Source organism: Falco naumanni, chromosome 14 (assembly GCF_017639655.2).
Source record: "Falco naumanni isolate bFalNau1 chromosome 14, bFalNau1.pat, whole genome shotgun sequence".
Lineage (NCBI taxonomy): Eukaryota > Metazoa > Chordata > Aves > Falconiformes > Falconidae > Falco > Falco naumanni.
This window is the reverse complement of record NC_054067.1, coordinates 16,857,147-16,870,380: the sequence shown is the minus strand read 5'-3', so window position 1 is coordinate 16,870,380 and position 13,234 is coordinate 16,857,147. Positions and strand designations below refer to the sequence as shown.

Below are 13,234 nucleotides of genomic sequence, written 5' to 3'. Positions count from 1 at the left end.
TTATTTTTTATCGTGTTTACTGGAAAAATGCGGTTGCATCTGAATGATTGTTTTGGGAAAAATAAAAATCTTTGGATGAGTCATAAGTGAAGAAAAAAAGGTCATTTGAGAAGATTTCAGTGAGAGGAGAAATTGATAAAGAATATGGAAATGCATTCTAATTAGAATGAAAAGTTTGAAGACTGCACCCTGTAGTGAAATTAGTGTCTGCAGCAGACAATGCTCCTCATTAACAAATCGGGACCTCACTTTTATTACACTTAAACCAAGATTCTTCACTGTGTCCTACCACTTAAAAATATGCATCAGTGACCACAACGCTTGTGCCAGTGGTTATTCTTAACTCTCTGCATTCACAAGCAGCCAGAAACTTTGAAAGAAGCACTAGTCAGGTAAGGGATGATACCGAGATACAGAGTGTATTATGCTGAAATTGAATCTTCCTTTGAATAGTGGAAGAATAATAAGGACCCTGCATACTGAATCATGTTAAACTGCAGCATTTATTTATTTTTAGTACAGTTTTATCTGGTGACAACGCAGTCATTATAGCTTTTTGTTGTTAAGGTGTGTGTATAGTTCTATTTGAAAACCTTAGCATAAGAAAGGCATGAACAGTAAAGCTTTTAAAATCAATCCCCTCCAAATAATCACAGCCTTAGCTCCCCCAAGTTTGGATATTTTGTCATTACTGGGGGTCGTTATATGAGAAGGAGAGAAAGCAAAACAATTAAACGGGCAAATTTTCAGAGAAATTTAAACTAAAGTCTTTTCTTTAGTAAGATCTTGCTTTCAGCTGCAGCTTGAGGTATCATTGGCCTTTGCATGAGTCGTGGTCCCGTTCTTCCCCACAGCTCCTGCAGGCTGTACTCCCCTTCCATCACGCCCCAAACCCAGGAGATGAGTCAGCCTCGGCAAGGCCAGCAACGCCTCTGGAAATGGAGCACTGCTCACAGAAAATCCCGACAGCCCAGGTGAGTGCAAAACTAAATATAGACCAAACCTGACACGTTCCAAGTCAATGAAATACCTTTTCAGGTTTTTCAGTGGAATATTCCACCAAAAGCCAACTATTTGCACACAGGGAGTTGAACAGTTTTCCATTTTCTGATGGAAAAGTGTTTCCCTGAAATATGGTGAGTGGCGGTTTATTGCTGCATACAGCCCACATGCTTAGAAAGCAGAAGCCACATCTCCAACAGCTGAACCAGCCCCATCTGTCCCAGTGGCTGCCTGTGCCCCTGAGCTCGCCCACCCACCCCTGGGCCACTGCCGGCCTCGTTGGCCAGCACTGGGGCTGGCTGGCCACCCCGTGCCCGGCCCCGCTGTGCCGGGAGCCAGGAGCTGCTCTGCCAGAAGCCTCGCCTGCTCTTCCCCCAGCAGCTCCCGGCTGCAGCAGCGGTGCTGGGTACCCAGGCTGATCCCTCAGCTCCCGACGCTCCGTGGGCAAAGGGGTACCTCGTGGCTGCTCCCTGCCCTCCCAAGACCAGGCAGCGTCACCCGAAGAGTGCTGCCAGAAGCAGGCCAGCGCTGGCAGGCACCGCGCTGAGCGCAGGGCTGCGCCGGAGGTAGCCGCTGCCGACCCGCTGTGCTGGTGCAAGGTTCCAGCTGGGCTCTTGTGCTGGCAGGAGGCTTGATTTCCCCAAAGCACCTGCGTTTCAACCCACCTGCAGCTCACAGTGAGCACAACATGTCTCTAACAGAGATAAAACCTGACTAGCATATCAAGAGAAGGCTACTTTTATTTACTTCTTTAGTCTTGTAAAAGAAAAGGGGAGAGGGAGGGTGTAGATAAAGGTAATAAACAACTCCAAGCTCTGGTAACGTTTGAAATGATTCTGCTGTTTATGGTTTCTTTAGGCTACAGGTAATTCTGTGTCTGTTCAATAGCCAGTAGGGCCTTCCGACTGATAGGACCAAATCCCAGCGCGGAGCTGAAGCCCCGGGCAAGCGGATGACAAAGAGGAGGCACACCGGGTACAAGGCAAGCATCTGTCTTAAATTCACCTGACTCGTCTGCTGTTTTATGGGCCTTGTTCTCCTCATTCACACACTTGTATTCCATTGGTGTCAGTACAGCAACTTCAGTGAAGTCCTCCTGTGTAAGAGCACTTCAGACCCTCCAGACACAGAATAGAAAGGCTTTTCATGCCGTGGCAGAGCCTGACTTCACACACACACACGCACCCCCTACACCCGCCACCAGCCTCCCGGCTCTCAGGTTTGTTCTCCATGCTCCAGCGTTCTTGCTGTGTAGCACTGTTAAGCCATTTGGGTAAATATTAAAAAAAAAAAAAAAACCAAACCAAGTTATTTTTGTTACCTACGTTGTCCAGGGAGCTGCGAGAGCTCACCTTGCTGAAGAGCTCTGAGATCCCTGCTGCCACCCAAGCAGCACCGGCTGGTGTCAGGGGTCAAGGGGGTGCGCCTGCACAGTGGAGAGGGAGCTGGGGGGGATGCTGGAGAGCTGCAGCTAATTACAGTCAAAAATCATAACTTTAGACAACTCTAATGTTTGCAGCTGGAAAGACTTAAAAGCTATTTGCCTCTAATCTCCCTCTGACAATCAATGAATTGAACAGTAAATGTTATTAGACTAATTTACTGTTCATCAAGTGTAAGAAATGAATAGAATAATTTACTATTCATACATCCAACTGTGTGACATGTGTACAGATCAGTTTGAAAGAAAAAGCAACATTAGGGTTCCAGTTCTCCTCCCCTACCTTTTTTTATTCCAATTTATCTTCATTCTCATCCGTAAAGCTGCTCTGGCTTTGCCCCAGTGGCAGAATGACCACATCTGTTTGGGTATACATCTGCTTTGGTACATAGAATAGTTTGCTACTTACCTAACCATCTCAGTATTTTCCACTGGGGGAAGCAATCACAAACTGCACAACTGTAAAGGAATCATCAATTCATAGAAACATTTAGTCTGGAAAAGACCTTTGAGATCATCAAGTCCAACCATTAACCCAGGACTTCCAAGTCTACCACTGAACCATGTCCCTAAGCACCACATCTACGCGTTTTTTAAACACCTCCAGGGATGGTGATTTCACCCCCTCCTTAGGCAGCCTGTTCCAATGTTTGACCACCCTTTCAGTGGAGAAAATTTTTCCTAATATCCAATCTAACCCTCCCCTGGTGCAAATTGAGGCCGTTTCCTCCTGTCCCATTGCTCGTTATCTGGAGCCCCTGCTGATTCTCTCTGTTCTCTGTGGGAGGCATTTACCTCCAGCTTGCGGGTAGCTCCCGTGAGGATGCTACAGTCGTGCTGCATCCCGAGTGCCTCAGCTTTCTGCTGTGGCTACTCTGGTTATTTGTAAGTTTGGAGCATATAAGGAATAAATCGGATTAATTGCCCTTTCTAGGCCAAAACTGGGATAGTGTTAGGCATTTAGAAATGCTGGGAAAAATGCATTTGTTATAGAACCTGGCAATAGTCGTATGTGGAAAGAAACCCAGGCCTACAGCCTCTCTGGTCAAATAGTCTCTGAATATTTTAGGTATTAAAGAGAGAATATGAGAGCATACCATTCACTTTCTAGGTGTTGCAGACCTGAACAGAGGGAAAACACATCAAAAAGCTAAAATGACTGGAGCTGAGGGTCTTGGTGGGGTTCACGTTACCTGCTGGAGTGGGTGCTGTTCCAACCCTCAGCGATAGTTTCCAGGGTCAAAACTCTGGGCTACCTGGCTATGATAAGTGCTGTGGCAGCCCTGGTGACCTTATCTCCCAACCCAGCACAGGACCAATGTTCTCCCTGTTAATTCTCCTTGGCTAAATTTTTTTTTTTTTTTTTTTTTTTTTTTTTTGCAAATTGCACCAGACAGAAGCAGGTTTTTAGTTCAGAGGAAATAGCTGGTAAGTGCACACAGACAACATCTCACTTCAGCTATATAGTTTTTCCAGCACCTCAGGAGATCCCACAGTTTTTGTTTTGATAAACAAGATGCCACCTACCATCTGCCATCTCCCATTGCCTCTGTCAGGATGTGCGGGTTGGAGAATTCTTCCAACTGGAAGTCTCAGCTGTCTCTTCACTTCAACACTATCCTTTCGTGTAATCTTCAAAGGTCTGTCCACAAACTCTGAAATGCTAGTATTGAAAAGAAAATCTGACAAAACCAAAGATTTAATCTTGAAGATTTAGGATCGATTTTGCTTTAAAACTATTTAAAAATCAACAACAAAGCAAAAAGTACAGTTTTATCTTTTTTTCTTACTTCTGAGGTGCGTGCCTTTTCCCGGGACCTGACAGACAGGCTCATTTTTATCCTCCTTACACATGAGCACCAGTAAGAGAGATCCCACCAGCTGAATGTTACTTCAAGTCTCCTAAGCAACTCTTTCCTCAGAATGTCTCCTTTCATACATATGAAATGTAAGAAGAGTTCAGCAATGAGCTCAGGATGAAAGCTTTCCTTCCAGGTTGCCACCCATGAAGATGAGCCCCAGAGTCAGTGATGCTCCAGTAGAATTTGCCTTTTTCTGTGACTTGCAAAAGGGATGTGATGCTTCCTCTGGAATATGCCACAAGGAGTTCAGGTTCATCTCAGGCCACCTGTCTTGCAGGACCCCTCACCCGGTGGACCCCCATGTAGACAAGCTGCGAACTCCGAGCCAGGTAAGATAAGTTGCGTTACAGTTTTAGCTGGTGGCAGCACAGTCATTACGAGATTGCCATCACTGTTACAGCGTTAGCAAGAAATTGTGCCAAAGGCTGGCTGTGATCATGTAAATAGTTCATGGAGGAACACAGGGATTATGATTAGCTTGTGCTGGAGGTGGGGAAGACACCTGAGAAAAGATGCTCAAGCCCATGTGGGAGCACAATCCTTGCCCGCGGAGACACGGGGGCTGGGCATAGCTCCTGCCCTGGAAGGCAGAAATGTTGGACTGTGTGGGGCAGAGCTGATGGCTGGCTGAGCTGCAGCCAGCTCCGGTTTCTGTGCAGGCAATGTTTAAAAAATAGAATCAGCACATCAAATGATGTGTCACGTAAGTTTTCCATGTCAAGGAAAATAGCCTGAGGCCCTTCTTCCCACATTTGCTGCTACAACAGCCAGACAACCTGGCCCCAAAATTTATTCTGGTCTTTAATCAAGCAAAATCCCTGTGATCTCTGAGGTTGGGCTTCACGGTTTTGGAAAGAGATGATACGGTTTACTAGAAGGAAGGCGCTTGCCCACTGTTCTTGAGGTCTGTGGTCACCATAAGAGTCACACACGTTGTGCACTGCCTGCTGAAAAAGTGGAGATGTTCTCATTTGCCCCAGTCATATCTGTGCAATAAACATCCAGCATAGCTGCTTCAGAGCCATTACTCATGCTATGTTTCCTTCTGTATACACAAAAGCAGATGCTATCCAGCACCCAGATGACCCTGAGTGCTGCTTTCATCCTGTGCTAGTTTAGCTTGCTTTTTTTTTTCCATGCTCTTTGTGCTGAGGTTTACCTTTCCCCATGACTATGTTGCTCCAAGAACAAAGCTGGTCCTCCACACACCGGGCATGGCAAGGCTGCACAGGATGCAAGGTCACTCCTACTCCTGATTTTTTGTTCCTTCGTTTAGGGCACAAATACATTTTTCAAGGGGCCAGAGTGACATTTCCTCTCCATCCACACACTGTGCTTCCCTTTCTACCTCAAGTAGCTATTTCACAGGTTTCTTTTTACTTGGCTTATTGTGAGATGGTGATTTTTGCCTTTAGGAAAGAGCAGCAACCTGAAGGTGTGTTCAGCTGATGCAGACTTCAGTGACTGCCAACTCCGGGTGGAGTAGGACAATCGCAACACTCACGAAAGTCTCCATTTCATGTTCTCAGGACTCTGAGTCATCCAAGGCTCTAAAATGAACACGCTCCCCAGGAGAGAAAGGACATAAAACTGGGTAAGAGCCTGGGTTTAAACAGCAAACCCTAAACAGGCTTTTAGGCCAATATGCAATTTCTCTGGCAGGCAATATGGTTTTCTTGTATATATAATAAACCTCAGTAATCGGTATTGCTCTGAGCTGCCACAACCCACTCTCTCCCGTGGTGCAACCCTGGTTGCTCTCACTGATGTGTGCTATTTCTGAACTAAAGCATAAGGTTTATCATCCCTGCTGTTCTACCCTGCAAGCAGGAGTAAAAAAAGGTCGACTACTGTGTTCAGGCAGCATCAAATTACTGTAAAACAAGTGAGATACTGCAGGGATATATGGAGAATCTCAGCATCTTCAGTTCTCTTTCAGGTTTTTATTATAAATGGGTCACAGACTATTGCGTACCTAACAGAAACAGGAGCCATCAACTCACACATCCCTTCCAAGCTAATATACAGTATGGATTTGCAAATGAAACTGGTTTGTACCTGGACATGCTGTGGACCACCTGGTGTGCTTTGTCTGAGGTATGTAATGCAGAATTTGGTGTCATAAACCAGCTTCCAGACTGTCTTTGGGCTTTGTATAGCAAAAAAGATGATATGAAGTGTGCACAGCTACCTAGAGGGTGTCACACACAGCTCTGGGCACATGAGAGGAGTTGGGCACTGCTTAATTGGGCTTTTCAGTCTCCCAAATCTGAGTGGGAATTACTCAAAACCCTGCTGCTGTAACACCAACCTGCGCACACTGCCCAGGCAGCACTCTGACCGAGCAGCCACCCAGGCAGCATCAGTCCCTCCTCAGTCAGACACAGCACACACCTTTATCTTTTCCAGCCGAAAGCCAGCCATGCGATTGATCTGCGTCTACAGACCGCAACACTCCTCTCATTCATCTATGGAAACATGTGTACCTGACTGCTTCTGAGTCCACAGACAGCACTCAGCATAACACCTACAACTAATTGTGCAGCTGCATCCCGTGGGGTTTGGTCTGTTGTTAATTACTTCGCTGAAATTCAGGCAGGGCTGATGACAGGGAGGTGCAGCCCACTGGCTCTCTCACCTTTTTGAAGATGCAGAGGGTAGCAGGGAGCTGGCATCCTAAAGCAAAGGTGAGGTGGGCGAGTTAGTATGGAAGTAAATTAAAGGGTAGGAGCCTGGACTTGTAGCTGCAGGTGAGCTGATGGAGTTACGAGGTGACAGCTGAACGCACCTCCTGTTAACCTGCACCTCTTGGGCACCAGCTGACCGCTTAGCACAGTCCCCATGCTGATGTCTCCAGTGCCACAAGATGCTGTTAGTCCTAAAAGCAGCACGTCAGCCAGTAACCCCAGAGGTCCTGCTGGCTGTGACCCATGCAAACCGCAGCTTCTCTGCTCCCGGGCTAATGGCGGTGCCAGGAGCTCAGCCCTGCAGCCTGGCCAGGAGCAGTAGGCTTCACCTGGTGGGGGCCTGCTGGCAAATTGCAAAAGCTCTTACCATACCGAGAAAGAAGCCGATTTCTTACCAATTATTTGCCAAACAACACATAATTAAATAGCGCAGAACTGTCTACCACGCATCTTTGGGTCTTTAGGCCATTGCTCCCCCCCGTTTTGTGGCACACTCCTACAGCACTTCAAGGCTACTGTACGCTGCAGAGGAACAGTGTGATAATTGAACAATTAACAAGTGATGTCATAAAACAATGTACTTGAAATAGAATGCATAATTAAAGTAAGTGAACCAAAAAAAGATGCAACAGGATACAGAAAAAGCACACACAAAAGGATGTTGACAGTAAGTCTCATGTAGGAACTGAAATATACAATTTAAAGGGAAAAAAAATAGCACCAGAGTGGTTAAACAAAGACGTGGCATAAACTAGCAAGCATCTCAGTGATTTGCCAAAAAATATAATAAGGTTGCAAAAGAACCATTCTCTGAAGTTAACAAGTTTGGACCATAAAACAGTCCTTTGGTGGCTCCCTGTATCATTATTTGCTACCAAGACACTGCACTGATGGGCTCAGTGGGATCGCTGGATCCAGCATTAGATCAGTAAGCAGGAAAGCAGAGTTCCCACCAGATTTCCTGCCTGGAGAGCTGTTAGAATCCGTGCTAGTTCTTTAAAGAGCAGAACTGTGTACAATACTGTGCTCAGAATGACCCCTTTAGGAATATAATCTTCTGCTACAAATAAGATGTTTGGGGGAAAGAAACCTAGGAAAGCGAACAGAAAAGGAAAAAACCCAGCCAACAAACAAACCCACTTGACTGAAGTTCATCCTAAAAACGCAATTTTTGAGGAGTTCTGCATGCTGCCAGTATCTCTGCTCTGGGGAAGCCGGGAGAGGGGATTTACCCGTGGCCACCGCCTCAAGCCAGGCTCTGGGCTGCTCAGCCTGGCTCATCCCAGCCGGCTGCCGCTGCCATGGGGCATCCAGCACGGAGCTGGAGGGGCCGGGAGGTGCACGCACCTGCAGTCATGTTCATTCACAGCAGGTGAAGTCCTTTACTCCAGTTTTTCTGCTTTCTTTCAGTGCATTTTTTTTTAAACTCGAGACACTAGGAAAGATTTTAAAGCGTGAGGCAGACGTGCTTTCCAAGAATAATTGCTCTTTGGCTGATGCACAGGAGCTCTTGTTCATGCATTTCTGGGAGATGCCTGCAGACTGCTAACTGCTCTGGAAGCCTTTCAGCCTTTGCTGCCTGCAAATGGCATTATTATTCACTAATAGCCTTGGCTCACCATGTTGTCTTTTGGTTAGTTAGCAGCTATTCTGCAAGTCAGAGACAGGGAGAGAGGAACATATGTTTAAGCAGTAGCCAACTTCTGACCTGTAAAAAAAACCAAAAAAAAAACCTGGAGGGTTTTCTCAGAGCAATCCCCACCATTAGCTGGGGAGCGATTAGGAGGGAACATGTCAGCACTGAGAGGGGGTCTCCGTCCCACCTCCCACAAAGCAGCTGTTGTTTCTCAGACGGAGGGAAGGATGCAGAGGATATTCGTGCTGTCTCGCTAACCGTAGGATGGCTGCTTCCACAGGGTCACAAAACAAGCAAGGGTTCCATGGGGGTAAAAGAAAGGAAACTTGATGTGGCATCTGGCCCCAAAAATCCATGGCACAGCATTTCCAGATCTAGCTGGCTACCCTTTTCAAATCACTTAAATGACAAGTATTCATACATCTCATTAAAAGTCAAGAAGGCTTAATGATAGAAACCTTGCTGCTTTGTTGTTCTTTTCTAAAGGTTAGGGATTGGGTTTGTTTCGTTTTGTATCTGTAAGGTTGCTTGCTCACCTGCTCATTTCTTTTTGGGTATTGTAGGATTCTGTTATTTACTGCTCAAGCGATCCCAAGAACTGCTCTACTGACATTTCACGGTATTTAGTATTGACCAAACGCTACATGATAAATCTTTATAATACTCCAGAGAGACCATCAAGGGAGCAGTTACAAATATATACATTGCAGCATGTTGTGTTCTGGGTTAAATGAAATATAAAATCACATCACCAGCCTGGGTACTAATGGCTCTATCAGTATTCCATCACACCCCAGCTGCAGGTATGGTGGTTGCCATTAAGACATCAACATTTGTCGATCGCTGCAGATGGTAACTGATGGATCACTCTTTCCCTCGGTACGTGGGGAAGGGAACAGGAATTGCAGTAACTTCTGTAACCTGCTCATACCTCACAGGGAGTGGTGAGCCTCGGCAGACGGAGGGAGGGACGAAGTGGCACAGCCAGTGCCATGCAGCACCTCGGCACGGTTGCTCTCTGCCATCCGGCGTGCTAGGCTTCCCGCGCCAGGAGACACGGCGTTTTCAAGCTCTCCAAAAGTTCCAGGTTAGTTTTGAGTTTTGCGTAATTTATAGCCAAGTTGATTTCACCATCATTAGCTTTTGTACGTTCAAACAAGGTTTAATTTTCTTTGGAAGATGCAGACGTGTGTACAGCTAGATAATACCCTGTTTATTTTACTGACTAATTCATCACTTAAAGTGCAGGGCTATAGGTTGAGAGACCAAGACTTATGCACAGTCCCATACCCCTAAATCAGGCCAATAAAAGTTAAATTCACACTGTTTGCAAGCACTTTATGCAGATGGAAAATGTCACCTTGTCTGAAATACTTTATGGCGCGATGCTGAAGCAAAAAGAAATCCCACAGTGAGAGATTAAAAAGCTTCACTAATGCTTAGCTGGGAGGCACAAGGCTCAGCGCCGCCTCCTCCCCGTGTGGTGGGAGTCTTTTCCATGAAGCAGCATCTGGCTGGTAGTCTGGCTGCGTACGGAGCGGCTCCGTGAGCTCCGGTGCCCCGACACCCACCTGGGCATCATTCAGCCCAGTCTCGGGCAGTGCTGAGCAGGGGGGCTGCAGGGGTCATGGTCAGCCCCACCGATGAGGAGCCTGCTGGCTGCTGGGCAAGCTGCCAGGGCTGTGGCATCGGGTCAGTCTCTTGTCCCACAACGCGGCTTTAGCGTATCACGCAGATTGCTGGACGAGGGTTTGAAGAATGCTCTGAAGCGGATGGTTATGACTGGTATATTTTACCATTTAGTTATCAAGATCAAGGGCCTTCTAGCCACCTCCGTGCTGTCTTCTGCTGCCCAAGACAGAGCCGGGACAGTGCTACAACCATGGTGGGAAACTAACTTTTTAAAAATCATCTTAAGAATTACAGATGGCAAAGGCTAACTTGGCCGATGGGCCACTGCAGTACAGACCCGAGGGGTGCCCCGCTGTAAGCCTGGCTCCTCGGGAGTCAGGGACGCGGTGCCTGGGGGAACCAGGTACGTACAGAGCCCAGCCCCCTCCTTCTGGCCCTGCACTGGGCAAATACAGACCCTCTGGAAATGAGCATGCCCAGCCCCGTTAAGCTGTGCAGAGTTGCACTCACTGAAGCAAAATCAACAGTCTCAAAAGCCGAACTCCCAAGGTGGGAGAGAGATAAATCACAGGTGGAGCTGCTGCCCTGCTGCCCACCCCCCTGGCCCAGGCTGGTGGCAGCTGCCGAAGCAGGGCAAGGCTGATTTCCACTGCAACCTTCACCAAGCTGCCCTGAATCGCTTTGCCCCTCTCCTCACCAGGAAGCAGGGGGATCATCTCGCTCCCCGTGCTTCAGCAGCGCAGCGGACTGTAGGCAGAGCATTAAATGCTCTGAAAGCGTTTTTACAGTGGGGAAGTGGAGACTCTGCAAACAGCTAATGGGTGTATTTCAATTCCCTATTAATTGCATATTTATTACTTGGCTGTTGCAAGGAAACGTCATGTTACATTGATTAAAGCTTTGCAAGCTGTACAGTAAATATTTTAAACAAAAAAGGTTTTGATCTCTGTTGCTGTTGGGAAGGGTGGGGGGAAGCTGCCATTAGAGTTGCTATAATTAGCAAGCTCCATTGCAGACAGTATTTCCCACAGGCTCTGCAACATGCTTTGTGTGTGTCTGCCTGTATTTAGGCAGAATATTATTTTATGTATACGTTATCTATAAATGATATATATTTTTATATGTATCTCATGTGAGAGGAAAAAGGGAGAGAAGCAGCAAGCCTGCTATCCCACATCTTGCAGACAGGAAAGGCAAAAGACTTAAAAGGCAGAAAAGAAAAGGGGATTTCAGCACGTGGACTGAAGTTTGGCAGGGCAGAGGTGACCCGCCTGCTAGCCCTGCTGCCTGGACAATGTTTAATTAAGCCCTTGCCTGTACATGCTTCTGTTACTTACTGCCAAGTCTCCGCACACAGGCTTTCGGTCTCCCTTGCTTGATGGTGTCAGGAATGGACCATGTGTACGGGAAGGTTTCACTGGACAAGCCTTGTAAACATCACCCAGACGTGGGGCAGAGATGACCATCCACAGACATCCCGAGCTTCATCTCCTGACCATCTGTGTGGTGTCATCAACGTCTCCCAAGAGCAGAGAAAAAATCCAGTCTGTATTTCTGACAGACTGAATCATCTTCATCTCTCATACAGCCCCCACTCACCTTCTGCGCAAGAGGCTGCAAAAAAACCAAAACTCACAGCAAAACTACAGCGGCCATATGTGACCAGCTTTGCTCCTGTGCTCACTTCAAAGGTGCTCAGGCATCGGTCTGGTCCCGGCCCACAGTGGCTGCAGGGACCCTGGCCCCAGCATGGGACCCTCTGCCCGCTCCCCCTGCGCTGGCCGAGGGCAGCTCCCTCCTCCCCAGCTCTGCTCTTCTCAACATTTGACATGAATTAGAGGAGACACCAGTCATACCCAGCCAAAGAACCATGGATACCTGCCACAGGACAGGACAAGCTAAAATGACACTAATATGGGAGAGACAGCTCCAACTAATAAGTCCAGTGATCTGCAGCTGAGCGGAGTCACAGGCAAACCAGAGGGGTATTGCTGGGGGGGCTCAAACAGCCCAAGCTCAGCCCTGGGGCTGAAAGACCAGCTCTAACACAAAGTAGTGCTGAGCTTTGGTAAACCTCTGAAGGGCCGATACCCCCTGAAGAGAACAAAATCATTACTGTCTTCAAACCTGCTGGCTGTAAGCCCTAAGCCGGAGAGCAGTGCCTGGAGGAGGCTCCCAAACGCACTGTGTGGGAGGCAATGCACCCATCCCTCGGCACGGGGGGTGTTCGGCAGCATCACAAGTTGTGTCCAAGCCACTCTTCAGCTTCTAGACTGAGTTAGCAAAGGCTTGGTCGTATCATGCAAGTGTCTACGGAGTGGATTATTTCATTGTGTAGCCCTGAGTGCACTTGTGGTTCTCTCTGTTCCCATCTTGTTTTCCCAGAGGTCGTAGCTGCTATAGGCAAACCGATGGGCAATTTTCAGGAACAAAATTTGTTGTTGTCAAGTCTTGGGAGTTTATTAAGCTGCAGTATTTGACTTGGCTCATTTCCTACAGTGGCTCCCTCTTGGAACTGTGTGATTGCAGGGGATGCAGCGGTTATTAAGAGTAAAACAAGTTTCAATCTCTTATGATTCTACATGAAGGCTCGGAAGTGTGAACCTTCAAAGGCACAAAATACAGAAAGCAAACCCAGAAATTATTCAGAATTTATTTCTTCAACAAGGCTTTTTGAAATCCATTTCAAAATTCAAGGGACCTTACGTCTGATTTTTGAAACAAAAGTTGGCAATGCTAAAACTAAATGAGCCGTATTTGCATCTCACTGATTTCTGTGAATGAAAGGGGGGAGGGGGAGGGGACAGGGGGACGGGATATGACTCCATTTGGCAAGTCCCAGTGCAGAGAAAAGAAATTAAATAAACAAAGTAGGAACAGAGTACTTTCAAAAAGAATCAAACAGCATGGACCATTAATGTTTTAAAAGATAGGAGCTGTATGTGAGCCAGCCATCCCCAAGATATTTATTCCC

The 13,234-nt window shown here is 47.1% G+C and overlaps 2 long non-coding RNA genes across 9 annotated transcripts in view; both read left to right on the top strand.

The window, feature by feature from the left end:
- The window catches only part of LOC121097570, a 31,037-nt gene extending 29,058 nt beyond the window's left edge, over nt 1-1,979 (top strand). For 6 of the 7 annotated variants that reach the window (XR_005831002.1, XR_005831000.1, XR_005831003.1 and 3 more), the window contains 2 exons: nt 855-974; nt 1,861-1,979. This is a non-coding gene — a long non-coding RNA (uncharacterized LOC121097570). The remainder of the gene's footprint in view (nt 1-854; nt 975-1,860) is intronic. The other variant, XR_005831005.1, reaches the window with a different exon arrangement.
- A 2,463-nt stretch (nt 1,980-4,442) lies between these two features.
- On the top strand, nt 4,443-13,031 carry LOC121097571. 2 transcript variants are annotated; one of them, XR_005831006.1, is made up of 6 exons: nt 4,443-4,634; nt 5,721-5,899; nt 6,245-6,402; nt 9,567-9,715; nt 10,432-10,663; nt 11,618-13,031. It is a non-coding gene; the product is annotated as an uncharacterized LOC121097571 (long non-coding RNA). The 2 variants fall into 2 exon arrangements; XR_005831007.1 differs by having other exon boundaries at nt 6,234-6,402.
- Nucleotides 13,032-13,234: the final 203 nt, after the last annotated feature.